At 36.1% G+C, this 19,267-nt stretch overlaps 1 long non-coding RNA gene across 17 annotated transcripts in view; it reads right to left on the minus strand.

The window, feature by feature from the left end:
- Positions 1-19,267, minus strand: part of LOC143694134 (uncharacterized) — a 211,466-nt gene that overhangs the window by 24,682 nt on the left and 167,517 nt on the right. For 14 of the 17 annotated variants that reach the window (XR_013182395.1, XR_013182386.1, XR_013182376.1 and 11 more), the window contains 2 exons: positions 11,243-11,359; positions 87-3,246 (listed from right to left, as the gene is read on the minus strand). The exons of 1 other annotated variant lie outside the window; for it this stretch is intronic. This is a non-coding gene — a long non-coding RNA (uncharacterized LOC143694134). Of the gene's footprint in view, positions 1-86; positions 3,247-11,242; positions 11,360-19,267 lie in introns of those variants that run through there. 2 more of the 17 variants (XR_013182388.1, XR_013182378.1) reach the window with 1 other exon arrangement.

Consider the following 19,267-nt stretch of genomic DNA (forward strand, 5'->3'; position numbering starts at 1 on the left):
AATGATTATTTGGAGCTTTTATGGCATTTGGCTTTGTTCCATATAGGAGAGATATCATAGGAGAGATATCAAGATACCTGTTTATGTCATTCAAAAAATTATTCGGCTTTAGTAAAGAAAAGAGTAATCACAGCTAAACAAATTTCATATTCAGCACCTAAAAGGCATATTTTTATCTGATTTAGGGAAAAAAGGGTAAATATTGTGGTTGCTTCCCACCATGGCTCTCCTGTTAGGAGACACTGGTATGAGAAATGCCTTCAGGCACGTCTAACCAGTTTCACTAACCCCACGTGCAAAGCCTGTCACTGTGGATCCAAACACTGTCTCCTGTCTGCCACTTCCAGTGTGTGCTGCAGCCATGTGTGGTCCTTCAGCTGAAGAACTTGGGGTAGTTTGTGCTTTTTTCAATCACCGCTCCAATTGCCACCAGTCAGTCAACGAAAATTGGCTCAAAGAGTGTCAACTTAAGGAAGTGCAAGACCAGTAACTTCCTACAGACTTTCAACATCAGATCAGGCAAATAAGGGTTCTCAAACAACCTCTGAGTTATACAAATGTTTTTCCTTTCAAACATAAAGAAATGCATTTCCTCTATGTAAAATAGTATCAATGAGATGCCAATGTCTGTTGCCATAGTTCCTTGCTTAAGGGACCATGTGTTTTCTTTCCTTCCCAGCATTATGAGGTCATACCTTCATTGCAGAGAGTTTGGTAGAGATCTATTTTTAGATGCATTTCTGCAATTGCATGAATGACAATTACAAGCAAAATAGAACCTAAGGTGGTACTGCCTTCAAAGCAACTCAACAATCGCCTAGGGTAAGCAGAGATAAAAGATGGAATAAAAAATTAGGAAAGAAAAGGCCATTTTACATCTCTGGAAAGAAATAACAGATCATTTTCACACTTACATTTTAGATTCTGTGATTATAGAAGTCATCAATTTATATTGTTTAAAAGTTGTCTTAACTTTAACTCTCGTAAAAAAGTCCAGAGGTGTGCAATTGGAATGAACTGCAAGCTAAAGAAAAAGAAGTATACAGAAAGATCTGGGGAATTATGTTATTTTTGCTTACAGCAGAGCTGACTGAGTTGTGGGAGGAAAGACGAGCCAATGGTCTTCACATACTTTAAGTGAAACTGTCAGAGAAAAAGAACATAAACTGCACTCTTTGTTCTCTGAGAGAAGAACTAGGGGTAACATGCAAAAATTGTAGCAAAGATCTATATTAGACATTATAAAAGAGATGTATAACTGTCTGGTGGTTATTTACTAGAATAGTTTGCCCTAGGACCATGAAATTAGTGTGACTCTTAGGTTTCAGGAAGAAGTAAGATGGTCATCCTTCAGGGCTGGTTCAGAAACAGCTGCTCTTGTCTTTGTCTTTGACCTGCAACGCTGTGTCTGGCCTTACTTTCTATAAGTCCAGAACTGGCCCAGAACCAGGAGATGCAGCAGCTGGCATAGCCTGTGCTGTCAGAAGCTGGCATGGTGTGCCTGCCAGCCCAGAGTATCCTATGTAGGAAAGCTGCCATAAAGTGTATCAGACAAGTACTGCTGGCTCAGTCTATCTGTTAGCTTCCATATATACTATGGCAAGGATTTAATATTTAATTCATTTGAAGAAGTGTTGCACAAGAGGCAGAGAGAGAGAAGAAAAACCTCCAAGAGGACAGGAAAAGGTCTTTATGAAAATTTGGAATCCTACTAATATTTTTTCAGATTGGGAAAGTTTTGACAGCTGATTCTCTGAAGTGATACAAAATCCACTATAACATACATACAATTGGTAACATAGATAAAATTAGTCCATACTGTTTGTATGTGCTTTCAAGTGCCTTTGGTGTATTTGGTCTAAACTGGAAAACAGAGTTTTTTATGGATATAGATGGATATGGATATAAATGGATATAGATAGTTATTTATATATATGCTTGCATACTAATATACATACATACATACATGCCATAATACAAAATTTCCTAGTCATTATTAACACAAAACTGTCCATATAACTAACTGTGTATAGCTATAAATATATAAGATTTCTATGTATATATATGCAAAAATGTAACAAAATATTGCAGCCAAACACACTTTGTCTTTCAGATTACTGTTATTTTTGTTCAATGGATCAATCCTCAGAAGGAGCTTCACTTTCATGAGACTTTTTGGACCACTCACTGCCGTATATATTCTGGCTTTTTAAATCATTAAGGTCTATACAAGGGTCTGTTCTGCTTTTCTGTCCACTCTGCGGTCTTCAGTGCCCCAAAAAACTGTTTTACCTTCAACTTAAAAATTGGATTGTATTTCTCTTTTGTCCATCATACCAGACTGTTAGGGGGACAAGGCAGCTGGATTTTGTTCAAGTACATTTTACATTGAAGACCTCACTTCTAGGACAACCAATAAACACTGTACATTTAGGTCAGTATCTTCTTGTCATTTTAACCAAAAGGAAAACTTATAGAACCCTTTTTTAATAGATTTCATATTGGGTTGAGAGAAAGAGTTTGGGAGTATTGAAGCCAACTGTTCCTGCCATTTCCAGCACATTTCATTCTCATCTACTTGTAGTGAAATGAAACACAAAAACCACAAAATAAAGTATGGGAAGAAAGGAGAAGTAATGCTTTTGAGCAATAGCTCATTGCTTAGAATAGAGGGGGTGGGGGACAAGTATTCAATTCACTTTTTTCTTCAAATCCCACCTTTCAATGCCTGATAGGACTGCATTGTGGGTTGTTCCAGAGGAAAATGTTCTCGAGCTCTTCTATTCATGCTATTCCAATGTGTATAAAATGCTGAAGCATTCACAGAGAGCCATACTGGCACCTCTCAGGAGAGCCACTGTGTGAGCAAGAGATGTGATGTCTCTCACAGGGTGAGACAGAGAGAAGCACATCTACAGAGGCACAAGAAAGAGAGCAAGAGGCAACCCACAGGGCACTAGACCTTGATGAAGGGACGGATACCCACACCCGTGGGTCTGCCTCTTTCTGCATGTGTACTGCAATGTCTGCTACCTGTGCAGCAGGGCTTGGAGTGGGGCAATCAGCAGTCCCAGAGCTGATCACCAGCTTCTTCTGTTTATCCAGTACAGATGCTCTTTAAGTGGATGATACAATACTTTTTCTCCACCTTCCACATATGTCTTTACCACCAGTGGTTGTCTGCAAAACTTCTGAGATCCTTCTAGGGCAGCTCCTGACATTCTCTTCCAGAAAGGAGCATGGCATCTGCAGGAAAGCAGAAATCAGTGTGAATCCTAACTGCTTACAAGGACAGTATGAGCAGCCAAGGTGATTTTTGTCATGATCTGAACACCTGTGACTTAAATTTACCCATCTGAGCTGTTCATTCTAGGTTTCCCTTATAACCAAAAGACATAAATAGGCATACATAGAGCACAGTTCACCTTATTTATTTCATGCTTGAGCGTGTCTAAAATAAGATTAATGCAGTCTATCTGAAGTTACTTCTCCTGTTGACTATCAAAGGAATTCAGGTGCCTAGTGCAGTACAAAATCTTCTTTATGCAAAACTGGAGAGAGTATCTCGCTCCAAACTCAGACTAGTCTGTGAGGTTCTAGCAGCCCTGATAATAGTTGACCAACCACTATTTAAAGAAGCACTCACTGAGACTCTCTCTCTCCCCTTACCAATAGGCTCTGAACAGTGGACACTGAAAGGCTGAAGAAAAAAGCACAGATTTTCTTGTTAGCATGGTTACCTTTTACACTGTGATTCAAATTCCGGAGGGCTTGTTTCCATCTGCTGTGCTTAACCAGCCACCTGGTCCCAAATAATAATGGATTTATAGAGAAAGATCACGGAAGATGGTGGATGATTTTTCAAACTTAATTCTCCCCTGACACTGGTGTTAACATGAAACCTGATATGATCAGCTTATAAAGCACTTTTTGGGGATGTATATGTTATATTCAAGCACTCACCCTCTACTATGAGCCTAGTATTGTAAAATGCCATAAATGTAGTGTAGTGTAGGTAAAAGCCCAGACAGGGATGAGTAAGGGTTAAATGTTTACCCATCCACAACTTTGACCAGGCCTGGCTCCACTACTGACCCTGTAGCTACACCCATTCTGCAAAGTGAATGGGGCACACCTCAGGGCAACACCCACACCTCACTGATTTGCCTGACAAAACAAGTGAGTATGGGCTGAAAGCAGTGAGGCACAGCAGAGCTGTGAGAGGCCAATCCAGAGAATGAGAAAGAGCTGCCTGGGAAAGGGACCTCTTTGAATCTGGGCTCTGAAGAGCAAGTTGGTAATGGCATGGTAAGACCAGTAAAGATGTCAGTCTAAATAGAAAAAGACCTCAGATGTACCAAAGGAAAGTACAAAAAGAAAAAAAAAATTATAAAAGGTAGTAACTATCACAATATTTTGTATCTAAATTATATTGTTGCAGATTCCTCGTGAATTTTGTTTTATCTACAGATAATCTGGGTTTTCTTCTTTTTTCCTAAATTGATTCTTTATAGGATTTGTGTGGGTTTTCTCTTGTTTCCATGGTATTTATTATCCAGCCATTTGCTTTCTATTCTGAGTTGAACACAGAATGAAAGCTTGAGTTACTGGGGCAAGATTACTACTTGCTGTAAATCAGGACAGTAGTATCAACTTCAATGAAGTCACTGGTCATTTATATCATCTGACCTTTGTAATTTTATGATGTAGCATATTATGAAGAAACCTTGAACAGAAAGGCCATTTGTTTGTTAGGCATCTTTGTGTTTGTTAGTATTGACTTCCAGAATAAATGAATAATATGAGGCAGCAAATGCACTACCAGAATTCAGTCATATAATGCATTACAAAAGAGAAGGCAAAATAAGGACAAGCTGGACAGCTCCAGGCTCACTGAACAAATGGTAAATGCAAGAACTTGATGTTTTTGTTTTCACAGAATTTAAAGATATTTTCAACATTTTCTTCTCTTTTCAAGGAAAGATGTAGCTCCTGCAGCTTAGGCACGACAGCACTTAGCACAGGCAGTGTCCTGCATCTTCATTGATCCCTACAACCTCTGAGTTCCTGTATTCACAGATTTGTACTGCCACAGACAGAATCAATGGTGATCATTTTGTTTTTCTGTTTGGCTTTTTTTTTAAAACCTCCTCCTTCAAAAACTGAGTAATTTCTTCTCTGAGACAGGCTCAAATGGACAACTTACCCACCAGTGTGCTTATTTACCACCATGAGAACTTCTTCCCATTTGTGATGTTATAGCATCCCTATGGCAACTGCAGCACTTGCTTACTTTGGAAAGTCATTTTAGGAAAGTATTGAATTTATTTTTAGCTTCTTTTAGTGAAATCTAGCATCTGGAAATGAAGTGAGCCAGCACCATGTTACTAGCCAGAGCAATGCAGAAGAAAGAACTACTGGTTTAAATCATATTATTTTCATTATTATTTAATTATTTCTGTACTTAATACCTGAGAATACCCAGCCTGGGTCTATGTCACAGATTTGTATGTTTAGGAACAGCAATAATGAAGAACCAAAAATCAGTTCAGATGTCACTTTTCTGTTTTTAGGCAAAAAAAAAAAGTGAAGCTATATTGCCTCCTCAATGTATATTGTGATAATGGGAAAAGTAATTAAGAAAGTCAACAATAAACTCCACCTACCATCAGAAGCAGCAGGCATTAAACTCAGAAATTTGTTCTTTATTAATGGTAGGAGTCTCCATTCAGTCTTGTCATAATCTGGTAGTACCTATCTGATAGTCTAATTACTAAAATTATGAGCTTGCAAATCACATTTTCTAGTTACTTTTCTCTCCAGACACAAGTATTAAGTAACCTATCACACATGTTTATGATTTACTGCTCTTTTCCATGTTTCATGACTGTATTTGATCAATCCTGCTTCACAGGGAAGCTAGAAAATACTACATAAATTAAACCTGGAAGAGAAATTAATGTGCCTGCTTATCTATCTTCACAGGCAAAAGGGCAGATACTGAACAAAAACAGTGAGGCATTGTGGCAGGTAATGTTGTAGTGCTCCAAAGTTAAGAGCACACTCCTAGTTACTGAGTTCCTAATGCCAAGGAAGGAGCTGAAGATGCTGTGCAGCATCAGACAGAGGTTAGGCTCCTGCATCACATATCACAAGCCATCTAAGCCCTGAAACATTTTCACCAGACCACAAGAAGGAATAAGGAGGACAACATGTCTGAAATCCTTTTCCATAGATGAAAATTAAAAAAACTCATGTGGCAGTAAGTTCTAAAAGTTTGATTCCTGCTGTGTAAAGAAGCACTTCCTCCTATCTATTTTAAGCTCACCTCGTACTAGCGCCATTGAATGCTCTCTGGCTCCAGTAGGGTGAGACTTGATAAATAACAGTTGTGCCTTCACCTTACCCACTGCCTTCAGGAGTTTTAAACCTCAGGCTGTCATCCTTCAGGCTTCTGTCCCCAGAAAGAGATCCCATCCCTTTAGTCTCTTCTCAGAAGATGGCAGCTCCATCTCCTATCATCATGCCTTGTCTCTGGCCTTGGGTTTCCAGGTCATCTCCTGGATCTCTCAGTCTTGATTTTTCTGACCCCTCAAAGGACTAAGTTTTGGAAAGCCCCCATCACCTGTTGGTTGTGGTACTGTTTTGTAAATAGCAGACTAGGAATAGTTCCTAGGAGCCTCTGGCTTCCTCATGGAGGTTCTCATTTGAAAGCCATACAGCAGCAGTGGCAATCCATTTTTCATCTCTCTCAAAACAATTGCAGGATGCCTACTCTGTACATTTGAAATCACCTTCACGAGGACCTGAGCTAGCTTAACATTGTCAGGACTGTTATTAAGCCATGTCAAACAGCACATGAAATTTTTTGTGTCATTTTGGGTTTTTAGCTTGCCTCAAACAGTCAAATATCTTTCTTTGAGCCTTTCTCCTGAATTTAATGATGAACATGCTTTTTAGGCAACATGATGCTTTCTTGAATGTTTGCCAGCATGCTCAGAGCCTTGCTTATTTTGCATAAAATAACCATAATGATGTCATATACTTGAATCCTAAGAATAAATATACATTTTTTTCTTCTTCTTCTCCAAGCCCCCTCTATGTATAGATTTAGTGTGTTTCATAATGCTCTCAGCTTTTTTTTGGCAGCTGTGCTCCAGAACATTTTTGGCATGAACACTTACTTCTTGGCACTAATGCAAGCTTTTATTACACTATATATATTATTTCTTTTCAATTGTTCTGGCTTACTATATAAATGTGTCTCTTAAAGTGGAGTAGAGTCAAAATGCTTAAGTTCTTGCATTAATAGGCAAGGAATTTCCATGCATATGCTTTTCTTGCATTCAAAGGTCTACACATTTATATACTCCAAGTGCTTTTGTTCATAAAATGTGGGAAATACAACCATGAGAACAGGGGTTTTTTTCTCAAATAAATTAGTTCAATAAGCTTTCTCTCTTTGATTTTGTCAATGTATTTGGGAGCATATATTATGGTGGGGGGAAAAGTCCTATTTCCTGTCATCTATTGATGGGCAATTGATTAAGATAATCAAAAAGATGATCCATAGTGTCAGGTTTGCTGAGAGTATAGAGAAGTAAATCAGTAAATATTAGGAAATTAGGAAACCCTTAATTCACATGTATAAATACACTGTCACTATTAGTGTGTTTTGGGTTAATATGCCATATTGTCCAATGGCAGGTGTATATAGTGCATTTCTGGACACTGTATGTAATACTGTGCAGTAACAGATTGCAGTAAGTCAAAACTAGTACCTCTCCTTATTAAAACACTGAGAGTAACTGAGAGTAACATTTTTTTGATGAATACATATTGGAAGTTACCCATCTTCCTTTTAGATTCTATCTGCTTACACATTCTATTAGTTTATGTACAGTTTACTTAAGTATTTGCTGCAGCATTTTCCATGAATTACAGTTTAGCTGACTGTATAATTTTTCCCAGCTCATCCTCAAAGAGAAAAAGGTGAATCTGTTTTCTCTATCTTTTGGACTCTCAGTCATGCCCTCCCAGATCTGAAAAATACCCATCTTCAACCCTGGAAGTGCTCAATCCTGTTCCTAAAACATAACATGGAATTATGCTTAATATTATGTCCTTAAGAGATTGCCAGCATTCCTCTAGGCGTTTTTTTCCCTTGAACTTTCTCTGAGGAGAATGTTAGTTCACAATTCCCTGGATTTTATTGAAAACGATCTCGAATCTTCTGGGTTTGTTACACCTTTTCCCTTATTTTTCTTCCTACCATTGTGACTTTGCACCACCATTGCCCAAGTTGCATTCAGTCATTACTAGTTACTCTGTAGTGTGGAGAATCAATCCCTTCTGCTGCATCCTTTACCTTCTCTATCAAATCCTCAGCTCATTCCATGAATCTACTGAATAGCTTCAAAATTCCTCTCCCAGCAAAAGTTCATTTAGTGCCCTGGTAAAACCACTCAGTTCCCTGATTCAGAGAATTTTGTTTCATCTTTATCCAAAGTTATATCCACCTTGACTCACTTGGCTGTCCTGGGGTGACTCAATGGCTCACTATAACCCCTAGTCTGATATACTTTTCATCATTTGCTGTCATGCCTCAGATATCTTTGGGCTCAACAGCATTCTGGATTTCTTTGAGCTAGATCAGCACTCCTTCCCTTTTCAGCTTCTGACCTCTCACATTAATATAAATATTGATTTTATTGTTTTAAGTTTGTATGGTTTAATATTTTATATTCATATTACATATTAAAGATGATGTAAAATAACACATATTTAACATTTATTGTTGTATTTTATTAAAGTTGCTAGTACTAATATCATATGACTTGTGTATCATGAACTTTATCTTTCTATTATATCATTAAATGTTTATTATACCATATAAGTCATACTGTTGATCAAATACCAAAGCTTCCAGGTCTATTTATATGCCACATTTCTTGTCTTTAGACATCTAACATAATCAGAAAACTGATTTTTCTATTGTTTGGTGGTTTCATTTATTTAGTTTTTGTCATGTCTAGAACAACTAGGTGCCATTTATTTTTTTTTCTCAGGTTTAAAAAACTATAAGTTCTTATAAGCCTCTTACATTAATAATGAAAGTATTTCATTCCCAGTCAGCAACTGTGTATTCAAACCTGAATTAAAACCATCCTTATTATGAGACAGACACACCTTTTAACCATCCTAGCCATCAGTCCAATAACGAAAGGGAAAAGTCAAAGATAATACAAGAAAGTATTTTCAATAACGTAAAAATTTAAAAAATAGATAGTCAACTATATTGACAGAAAGAGAGTTTTAATCTTGAGAAATGAGATATTAATTTATTTAAATTAGATATTAATTTAGTAATTTAGAAATGGAAAATATTAGTTTATACAGACCTCTGTGGAATATGTCTGAGAGATTATAAGGGGAAATGTTAGGGGTTGAAATTACAATAGAATATGTATTGTAAGGATTAATTTTAACCATCAAAAAATACTTGTGTAATAAAATCTATTTGTGTAAATCCCTCTGATAATCAATATAGAAAAATAATCACCTCTACAAACTATGTCTTCCCATCCTGAGACATGAAAGCATCATGATTTAGTCTCTCAAATTGCCTTTCTTTCTTAACTTCAGAAGTAAAAACGTAGGATGAGCAGCTCAGGCTGCATCCTAGCTTTTAGACAGCTAAAATTAGGTAAGATTAGTCTGGCCTAATTAATAGCAACGTGGAACAAAGGAAAGTAAAAGACTCTGGTGTTCTTCAACGGGAGAAGTAATAACTAGGGATAGAAATTGGAGGCTATACAAAGAAAAATTTATAAACAAAGCAGCATAATAAAAATACTACTTTCCACAAGAGACAACAAGTGCAGATTCAGTGCCAGATTGGGGAGAAAAACCAAGATCAGTTCAAAAATCAAGAGCCAAGAGGCGGTGAGAGCAAGGCACTTTGTGTATGTGTGAAATGAAGGACATGGCAAGAAAAGCTGAGGTATCAGCATTGGCTAAATCAGTGGGGGATTGGAGGCAGTAACAGGCTTCTGTGCAAAAGTGAGAAGCAGGATAGGGACATGATTCTGTCTACAAGGGAAACAGGGCATGGTTTAGTTTTAGAGAAGGGACAGAAAAGATGGTAGAAGAAGTAAGGAGGAGAGATAAGCAGTAGTGAGGAACTATGAAAGAATTTTAAAAGTTTGAAAAAATGAAACCTAAGGAAGGACTAACAGCAGGAACGATCAAGTGGCATGCAGTGATTAGAGGTTTTGTAGAGATGGACAATCCCATGTACATACAGAGAGTGAAAAATACTATGAGAACAGTCTGTGGGACAGACAGGAGCCATTTGGACCTTGGGTAACTGAGAAACATAGTCTTAGGGAAAAAAGATGCCCTTGTTTCAGTATCAAGAGGAGACTAGTAGTTAAAGTCATCAGAAAAGAGGTGCCACCCTTTTCAGAAAAATAAAATTGCTTAATTTTCAGCTGAAAACGAAGGTGTTTTAGCAAAGATATTTTGTTGTTCAAGACTTCCACAGTCCTCACAAAATAACTGCAAATCGTATCATGTTTTGATTATAAAATGTAATTCAGAGTGATTTACTATTGAAAAACAGTCATAAAGAGATGGTTGTCAAAACAAACACTCTTATCTGCTCCTACAATTTTATTCATTACTCTTATAGTATAGTATCAATTAATTAACAGTATTTCCCTTCCCTTCCTCTCTTCTGCTAAAAAATGGCAGAATAACTGTGACATAACAGTCGTATTTTTGCCCTTAATTGTCTTCTATTAAATGTTTTAAGAGGTGCTACTGCAATAAGGGAAAACTTATGAGAAGCTAAATGACATGAACCTCAGTGATACAGACATTATTATAACCTGTAGTAAAGATAAAATACAGCAAATGGAATACAATATGTTTCTTTTCCAATAAGGTGAAGGAGTTTTCTAACATAAGTGCCAAAGTAGAAGTTAAGCCTTTTTTCTTTCTATTGATGAGACTACAGGGTTAATCTGTTGAATATTAACTCTGAAAATAATCTGTATGGAGAAGATTTTTCAAAGGTACAAATTGGATTTCAGAAGTTTTATTGATCTAAGTAGAAAGTGAGTACAAAGACAAACTCTTCACTTTGAAAAGTCTTCCCATCTCTGCATGTGTATGTCTATATGCAGATGCATGTATTCTAGTGTGGATATATAGATATATATTTATATACTTACGCTACCTTCAAATGGCAATGGGAGAATCAATGTCTCCGTCAATCAGGAAAATTATTGTTAGATTTACAGTGGAACAGAAGATTCACTTTTTCCTTTTAACCTTGAGTTGAAGTAATATAGATCTAAAAGCAAGAACAAGGACATTTAAAGCCATAAACTTCAAAAGACTTAATTAATAGTAATAAAAGTAATAGGTAAATGACTGCCATCTATCATGAGCAGAAGATCAAGTTTGCACCCTAGATCATATCCATTTGGAAAGCAACTTGGAACAGAATCAGTTTAGGCTACAAGAAATTTAGCCAGACAACTACTTGCATAACTAATTTGGCATGCATTGTTTGTAATTTTGTACATATTGAGATTGGATTTTCAGTACTTCTTGGCAATATGCCATTGAAGTCTCTGTATAATAAATCTTAATACCTGGGCAGGAAATGGAGACAGATATTAACATTTTTCTAGCTAGTGTAATGTTGTTTCTGGGCAAAGTTTTCAAAAATCTTCAGGGTAATTGCTCCTGTTCAGAGGGATAGGACATGAAGATATTTCCTTTCAACTTCAGCATGTAAAAGTTCTTAATTAACATTTATATCTAGTCTAAGATGACATTTCTTTCTCTGCTTAGATTGCAGCTCTTTTAACTATTTTGAGGTAGAGTGATGTGATTTCACAATTATTGCACTTTAAGAAGCCTATTTAACTAAGACTATAAATCATTTACACAGACACCTGACATTCATACTACTACATTAAATAAAGAGCAAACAAAAAACACTGGATGCAGGAATTAGGAAATTGGGGTTCAGATTGTGTTACAGAAGTAACTTCAGGTCCCTCAGCCACTGATGTCTTTGAAATGTACTGAGAGAACAGTCCTAAATGAAAAATGTTTCTGCTGTCTGCTGTCATACTTTTTACCCAGCATAATTGAACACAAGGGTCTGAAATGAAAACCAACTATTCCTAGAGAGCAGAGGGGAAGCGAATTAGACTGCCGTCAGGAAAAGACTTTAATGACTTTAAAAGAACTTTTAATATCCCAAGTAGTGATACAAGGGCCATTAAATGTTCCACGCCCAGCCTACCCTCCAGTGGACTGTCAGGTTTTGAATGATGACTTCAAGTTCCTGAAAACTTGCCATTTCCTAGTTTTTATTGCTACAATTTAAGTAAGAAAGAAAAATTAAAGCTGGGTGAACTCGGTGACTTATTAACCTGAAAAGAATTATATATTTATGGCATTTGTATGTGTTTTGATCAACTGATTTTTATGCTGCTCTCCTTGGACTCTGTTACATATTGTGTTTTGGAAAGTGTTGAGAAGTTTGTTACCATCAGAAGTCAGAGACATTAACCTAAACTGCTTGTGTTCTGTTAAACAAACCTTTGATAAAATTACTCCAAGATTAATAAATGCACCTTCAATGACCTGTGGTGGTATCAGACCAAAATTACAGATGTTACAAAAATACATATTTTTCAAGAATGATGAAGGATATCACTCAATGAATTTTTAGTTGCTTGGAATATTCCTGTCCAAATGCCATGAACAATTTTAGGCAGAGACACTTGAATATACAGGCTTTCTAATGATAAAGACTGATGACAATTTTGTTCAGAAAAACAGAAACTTGATATGATCAAAGTGGCATTGTGTAATCCCTGTTTTAAATATAACCACTTAACATTGACAGATTTGTGAACTGTAATATCTAAGGTTAATATCTACCAAGTAATTTCTAGGCTTCTGTTCTTAACAGAGCAATACATATGGACATATGAATATCTGAAAGCCATAAATTTGTTCCATCCTTATCAACCCTATTTTAAGCAATTACACGCACAAAAAATCAGAGAATACAAAAAAGGAATTATTAGGACTGGAAATTCCTCTGACTTTGAATAACTCAGGTCTCAGGCACAGTTACAAGCTTCTTTGTTGTTCACATTAGTGCAGTGAAATAAAAGTACCAGATACTCTTGTTTATTATGAGTGTTTGCTTTGGAATATTCTAGAAAAGGATATTCCAAAGCAAACATTTTTAAACCAAGGTTGCCAATATAGAAGATAGAAATCCCTGAAGGAACATAGTTATTGACAAATAAAAAGACCATTCATATAATACACATTTTTCCTCAAGTCAGAAACAGAGATTCATCAAGATAAAGTTATACCTAAGAGAAAGAAAACTGTATTGTGAAAATTCAAAGAGTGAGAGATGAGAAAAGACAAGGTCAAGAGACTGCCTGTGTCAGGATTTTGAACACCTCCGAGTGTATGAAGTCTCCTCCAGTGCCAAGGAGGTTGGCTGCCTGTGCCCTGAGGGGGTGCCTCCAAGCACCATCTCCTGGGAAAGAGAGCCACAAGGATCCCAGCCTGTGGGAAAGTGTCCCCAGCCACTGCCACCATTCCTGCCCTGCTCACCTTGTGCAGGTGCTGCAGCTTCACCCTTCCTGGTGGCAGCGCGGCATTGCCTGCCCTGCCAGCCCCCAGCCCTAGAACAGCCCTCCAGCCCTCTGCTGCCCAACTGCTCCCTGACAGTTAGGAACATGCTAAGAGAAATGAAAAAAACAGTAACCATTTCCATAATTGCTATTCTTAAAGAATGGCTTAAAATGCAGATGTACTAGTCTGCCTGTCTTTCTATAAATAAAGCCTAATATCTGCCACATCACTCAGAATTGCCTGCAGGCTAAGCACAGTATGCCACAATAAGAAAGTCTATCAACACTTCTGGTAGCAGTTTTTATTTGAAATCTTGGTATTCATCAGAATACATTTCCACGTTCACTAACACATCAGCAGAATCCTGTTCTTTTCACAAAAGAGTTACTTCTTTCTCTTCAGTCTTATTTCTCTGAATTTCTTACTCAGGTCTTCTGCTAACATTCCTATTTTGTATTTTATTTCATGCTTAATATACTGTAATGACAGATATGCAAAAATGTATCAGTCACTCACCATAATGTACATATAATTCTCTTAAATTTCCTTTAAAAGTAAGTTCTGTTCCCTTACAGAAACACATAAAGTACTTTCTAGCAATTTATAGATTAAATTGTTAAAATGAGTTACTACAACTTCATTTGTTATAATAAGACTCTCTGTGGGAAGCTAATTCAGATATAAAATTATGAATTCTAATTTAATTTGTAGAGAAACAAAAAAGATGTATTGCTGGGTGAATAAAGTGGGATGAAAAAGGCCACTGGCAACTACCATTTTACAAACCCATCAATGGCAGAACTGTGGAAGATTCTCTACTTTGCAAAAAAAATCTCAAACACAGGGGCTACCTTACAGCCTCATCCTCCAAATAGTTAAACTCTTAAAATATTTATCTGTCTATGCATGATACATACAAAATAATATGTTTAACAAGAGGTGTGATTCCAAGCCAGGAACTTGTTTTCATCTCTGCTGCTACGTGACTTTTTAGTTCAAGTTTCAGTTCACTATTTAGTAAGTGGCATTTCTCTGTATCTAGAGAAAAAAAGCAAACCAACAAGTTTAATGGTTAAACCATCATTTCAGTTGTTCTAGTCATGAAAAAATTGCATTGAAAGCAAAACCCCTTTTAAAACCTACTGTATTACTAGAGTTGCAAACTCTAAAACACAAAAGACCATGCTTGGTGAGACATAAGCACCACCGCTAATGAATTTTTAGTCTAATGATATTTGTGAATTACCTGGTATCTCAACCTACTTGTTGTTCCCCTTATAATTCCTTTTGTACTAAATTTTATCAAATTACTAAAATAACTAAAGTTATTTTTTCAGGTAAATAATTCCCAAACCTATCTTACAAAACTTCAACTATATCTGTGCTTATTGAATTTTTTTTAATGCTTACTATAGCATGACTGGTTCTTTCAAAACTGCTGTTCATTCAGATCCACTTTTTTACCTCTCATCCCTTATTCCTTCAATGCATTCTTCATCAAATTATTATTTAAAACTTTTTCACTCTTTTCATCTTTTTCCACAGTGGAGAAATGTAAGCATCCACTTTTATTTTTCTTTTTCTTCTCTGAATGCTTTATTCACAATAAGCATTCACAATAATTATTTTTAGATAATAATCAAGTTTTTAATTTGTTTCGCTGACCAAGATCCCCCAAAGCCTGGAGGCACAAATTCCTTGACATAGTCTGGCCAAAAATTAGGAAGTTTTTAAGGCTTGCAAAATTGCATATAATAACAAGTTTCTCAACACTATCACATATATTGCTCTTTGCTTTCTGAAAAACAATCACCACAAACACCCTTTCAGTTTGAGGTGACAGAATTGAAACAGTTTTTCCACTGTCCCTGGTTTGTGTTCTATTTCTGATCATTATCTCATTTCCTATCATATGACTCACCTACTTAGACTCTGAAGTGCAGACTTGTTTTGCTGCTAAACACACTCGTTTGTCTCGTTATTTTCACTAACTTTCCTCCTTGTCACCATGGTTCATACATGCTGGGTAGTGACACAAAAGGCCTGTGTACTTCTAAGAAAAACAGACTTTCTATTCCTTGTTTACAAGGATGTTCTAACTACTGCTAGTGGATTTCTGAGCACCTGGAGGAAGCCTCCATCCAAGCTTTTTTCTACAAGTTGCTTGCAAACGGCTACAAACTGTTTCAACTAACCCAAAGGGAGTCTTTGGAGTTTGCTGTAGATGTGCTTGGCTCCACCAAAGGTTAATACAAAATGAGCAACACAGTTTCCCTGCAGAAATGGTGTAGTCTGAGAAGGAAACAGACAGCTGTTTCCTAACTGTGTTACATCATCAAGGAGTGAACTATCTTATGTGGTAAGATAGTTCACCACTGAGCTTCAGTTAAAGGCTGCCAAAAGTGCTCATTATTAACATCCTTAATTGAATCTGATATCAAGAAGGAGACAAATTTGACTGAATCTTCCATGCAGCAGGTGACTTAGGGCACTTTCCTGGTTTAATTCTTTGGTACATAACCAGATATAAATTCATATGGCAATTTTACTTTCATTAGGACACATAATCCTCTACCCAACCAGATTTTTTGAATGATGTACTCAGGAATTCTTCATGAAAGTTCCACCTCTGCATCGAATTAGTCTGAAATCAGCTGACAGACTCAAAAGTTATTAGAAGTTCAGGAACACACATGGCTGACAAACCTGCTATGATGACACAGAACAAATAGGAAAGTCTTCTTAAAGAAACACAAACTTAAAAGAGAATAAAGAACATATATGCATTTATCAAAATTCCTGGGCAAAGTTTGATTTTTTTTTTTTATGATTCATGAATAAGTAAATATTCCTTATCAATATCAAATAATTCTCCTTCTTGTTACTGTAATCTGGATAAAAATTATAACATTAGTCATAACTAAAAGTAGTTGGAATTTTGAGGAAAATCTAATACTGGGGTAAGTATTAGAGGGCAAAACATGAATATTAGAGTGATAAGATCAAATTATAGAAATGATAAATGTTGTTGTCTCATATCTGCACAGAATACAATGGGAAACTGTAGAAAATGCCCAAAGCTTCTTTGGTTCTGTTATACAATTCATTCCTTTGTGGCTACACTAGAGAACTGTCTACTTGGCAATTTGACTGTATTTATGTATTCCATGTACTACTCAGTAAATGCTGGTGTGGGATTTCTTTTTGAATAATTCCATAATGAGCTTTGAAACATTACCCCTTGGGTAATGGCAGTAACTTATGACAACTATTCATACTGAAGACAACTGTTTAATTAAAAGTATTTTTTTCCTTTAAGGACGATGCCTGGCAACCACAAGTTTCTGTATATTAGCATAAGACACTTACTGTTTAATATAATATATCAAGTGTAATGAAGGTACATCCTGTAATTGAAGAAATGAGCCACTGGTAGAGTGAGAATTAGCCTGTATGAATAGCGAGAGGCGGTGAAATGAAAAACATATTTCTTACTGCTTTTATTAAATTGAAAAGTCAAACATTGGCACCATGAATGTTTGTACAATTCCTTTTAAAGATCAGCTAGCAATATCTAATTTTCATTATTTAAATTTTGCACAATGTTCTTGGTGACACAGTTTTATTTTGTAGTATAGAAATAACTCATTACATCTTTCATGATTTTTAATATATGTGCTCCCAGCTCCTGTAATGTTTCTGAGGCCTTCATTTCTGTAAGACATTTTCTAAGACATCAACTCTTGAAGATGAGGAGCAAAAACATAATTCCAGTTTTATAAAAACCTAAATAAAAATATTCCTGCCTGAAAAAAGTACTTTGAAAGCATGTTATAAGCACACCTACAGCCTCAAAACCCAAGAGGAAAAACAAAAAAATGTGCTGTTGGCATTTCTTAGTTATTATCTTATATGTGTTGAGAATGGACTTAACCCATGATTTCTGACTGTCTGGAGTTGGGGAAACCATAATATCACCCCCTATCAGAAGGGAGCTCTCTGTCAAAGAATGACTGTGGTTGCCCCTTAGACTGTACTGTGAAATAGTGCTTTACTGCAATAGCATGTTGTCTCTGAAAAGCAATTTTATCTTTTTATAAAAAGCAATATAGGATTCAAGAGAGAGAATTATGCTCTGCTTGTGTATTTGGTTTATGCATTTGTGCCCACCAGTTTAGGCAGGGAAGTGTAATGGGAATAACCAAGGCAGTTATTTTCAGAATCAGTGTGAAAACCAGTGCAGATGAATTCATGCAACAGACAGGAAAATTATTATGTGTATGTAGATACACCAGACAAGTCCCAAAAAGTTGTAGTGGTTGGCCTAGGAATATATTATTTTTTGGTTTTTGATAATTATCTCATATCATCTTGAGATGATAGAAAGACACATCAAGGACTTTGTAGCCTATTTTTAAGTGCTTTATTTTAATGCTTATTTCCCTTCTGTTTTTGCATAATGCTTCTGAAGAGAACATTTCCTTCTATTGTAGATAAGACTGTTCTATTGTCACTTTGCCAGTTGAGGTAAAAGCATTTCTAATAAGTGCTCAAATTTAGAAGCTGCAGAGCAGTTGTTTGTCAGGTGTGGTACAGCAGGAGAAAAAGCCTTCTGGACCTCAAGAGAAGTTTATTTTACATAATTCTTATACACAATATTTGAGTGGGAATTGTGCCATCTTATCCTGAAGAATATAAATAAAATAGACATAGAAACAAAAAGAAGCACAGAGAAATTTGCTAAAGGGAAAGTGAATGAAAATCACATATCTCTGCTGCTATGATTTGCTATGGAAAATATCAGGTACTAATCTTTTTTAAGAAGTGCAAGTTTTCATGTTCAAAGGCTTTACTGCAGTACCATCTCCCATATATTTGCCCCACCAGGACTGTTGTTCCTAAGGGTTGTCAGGTGGAGATGGTCAGCTTGTTCTTGGGAAGAAAAAGTATGAGGGATGCCATTTATTCAAATTTGTCACTACTTTGCCTTTGATCGAGACTGGAGGTGAAAGGCCAGAAAAGCTTTTACTGTTTTGGAATAGAGGCAGATTTTACATAAATGTCACTCATTATATCCCCAAGTTTTCAAGCTATGATTTTTTAGTCATGTGCAAAAAATCAATCACTGTAAGGTTCTTTCTTTTGTGGAGAAATAAAATGAGGAAAAAAGATAATACATCAATAGAAGTTTTTAATTTAAAAAGTTCTTGACATCAGTTGCTGAAGAGACATACTGAATTTCTAAATATCTCACCTACTCCCAAAAGCCTGAACATATGAAGTGAATGACCATGCCTAACTTATTTACACCCTAATATCCAGGAAGCAACGGTGAAGACAATATGAAATTAATAGCAATATATAGGTCTTCTTTTCACATCCTTTTCATAATAAGTCTTTTCTGCACAGATGGCAATTTTGGACTATGCTTCACTATAATCATAACAAACATAGACTGAAACTTTTAAATAAAGAAACTTATACTGTGTCATAATCATTTCTGTTTCAGAAATACAACATTCTTGAGATCAAAAAAAGCTAATTACCAATTTAAAATCAAGGGTTCAAACTCTGAGTCAAG

This window comes from Agelaius phoeniceus, chromosome 5 (assembly GCF_051311805.1).
Source record: "Agelaius phoeniceus isolate bAgePho1 chromosome 5, bAgePho1.hap1, whole genome shotgun sequence".
NCBI lineage: Eukaryota > Metazoa > Chordata > Aves > Passeriformes > Icteridae > Agelaius > Agelaius phoeniceus.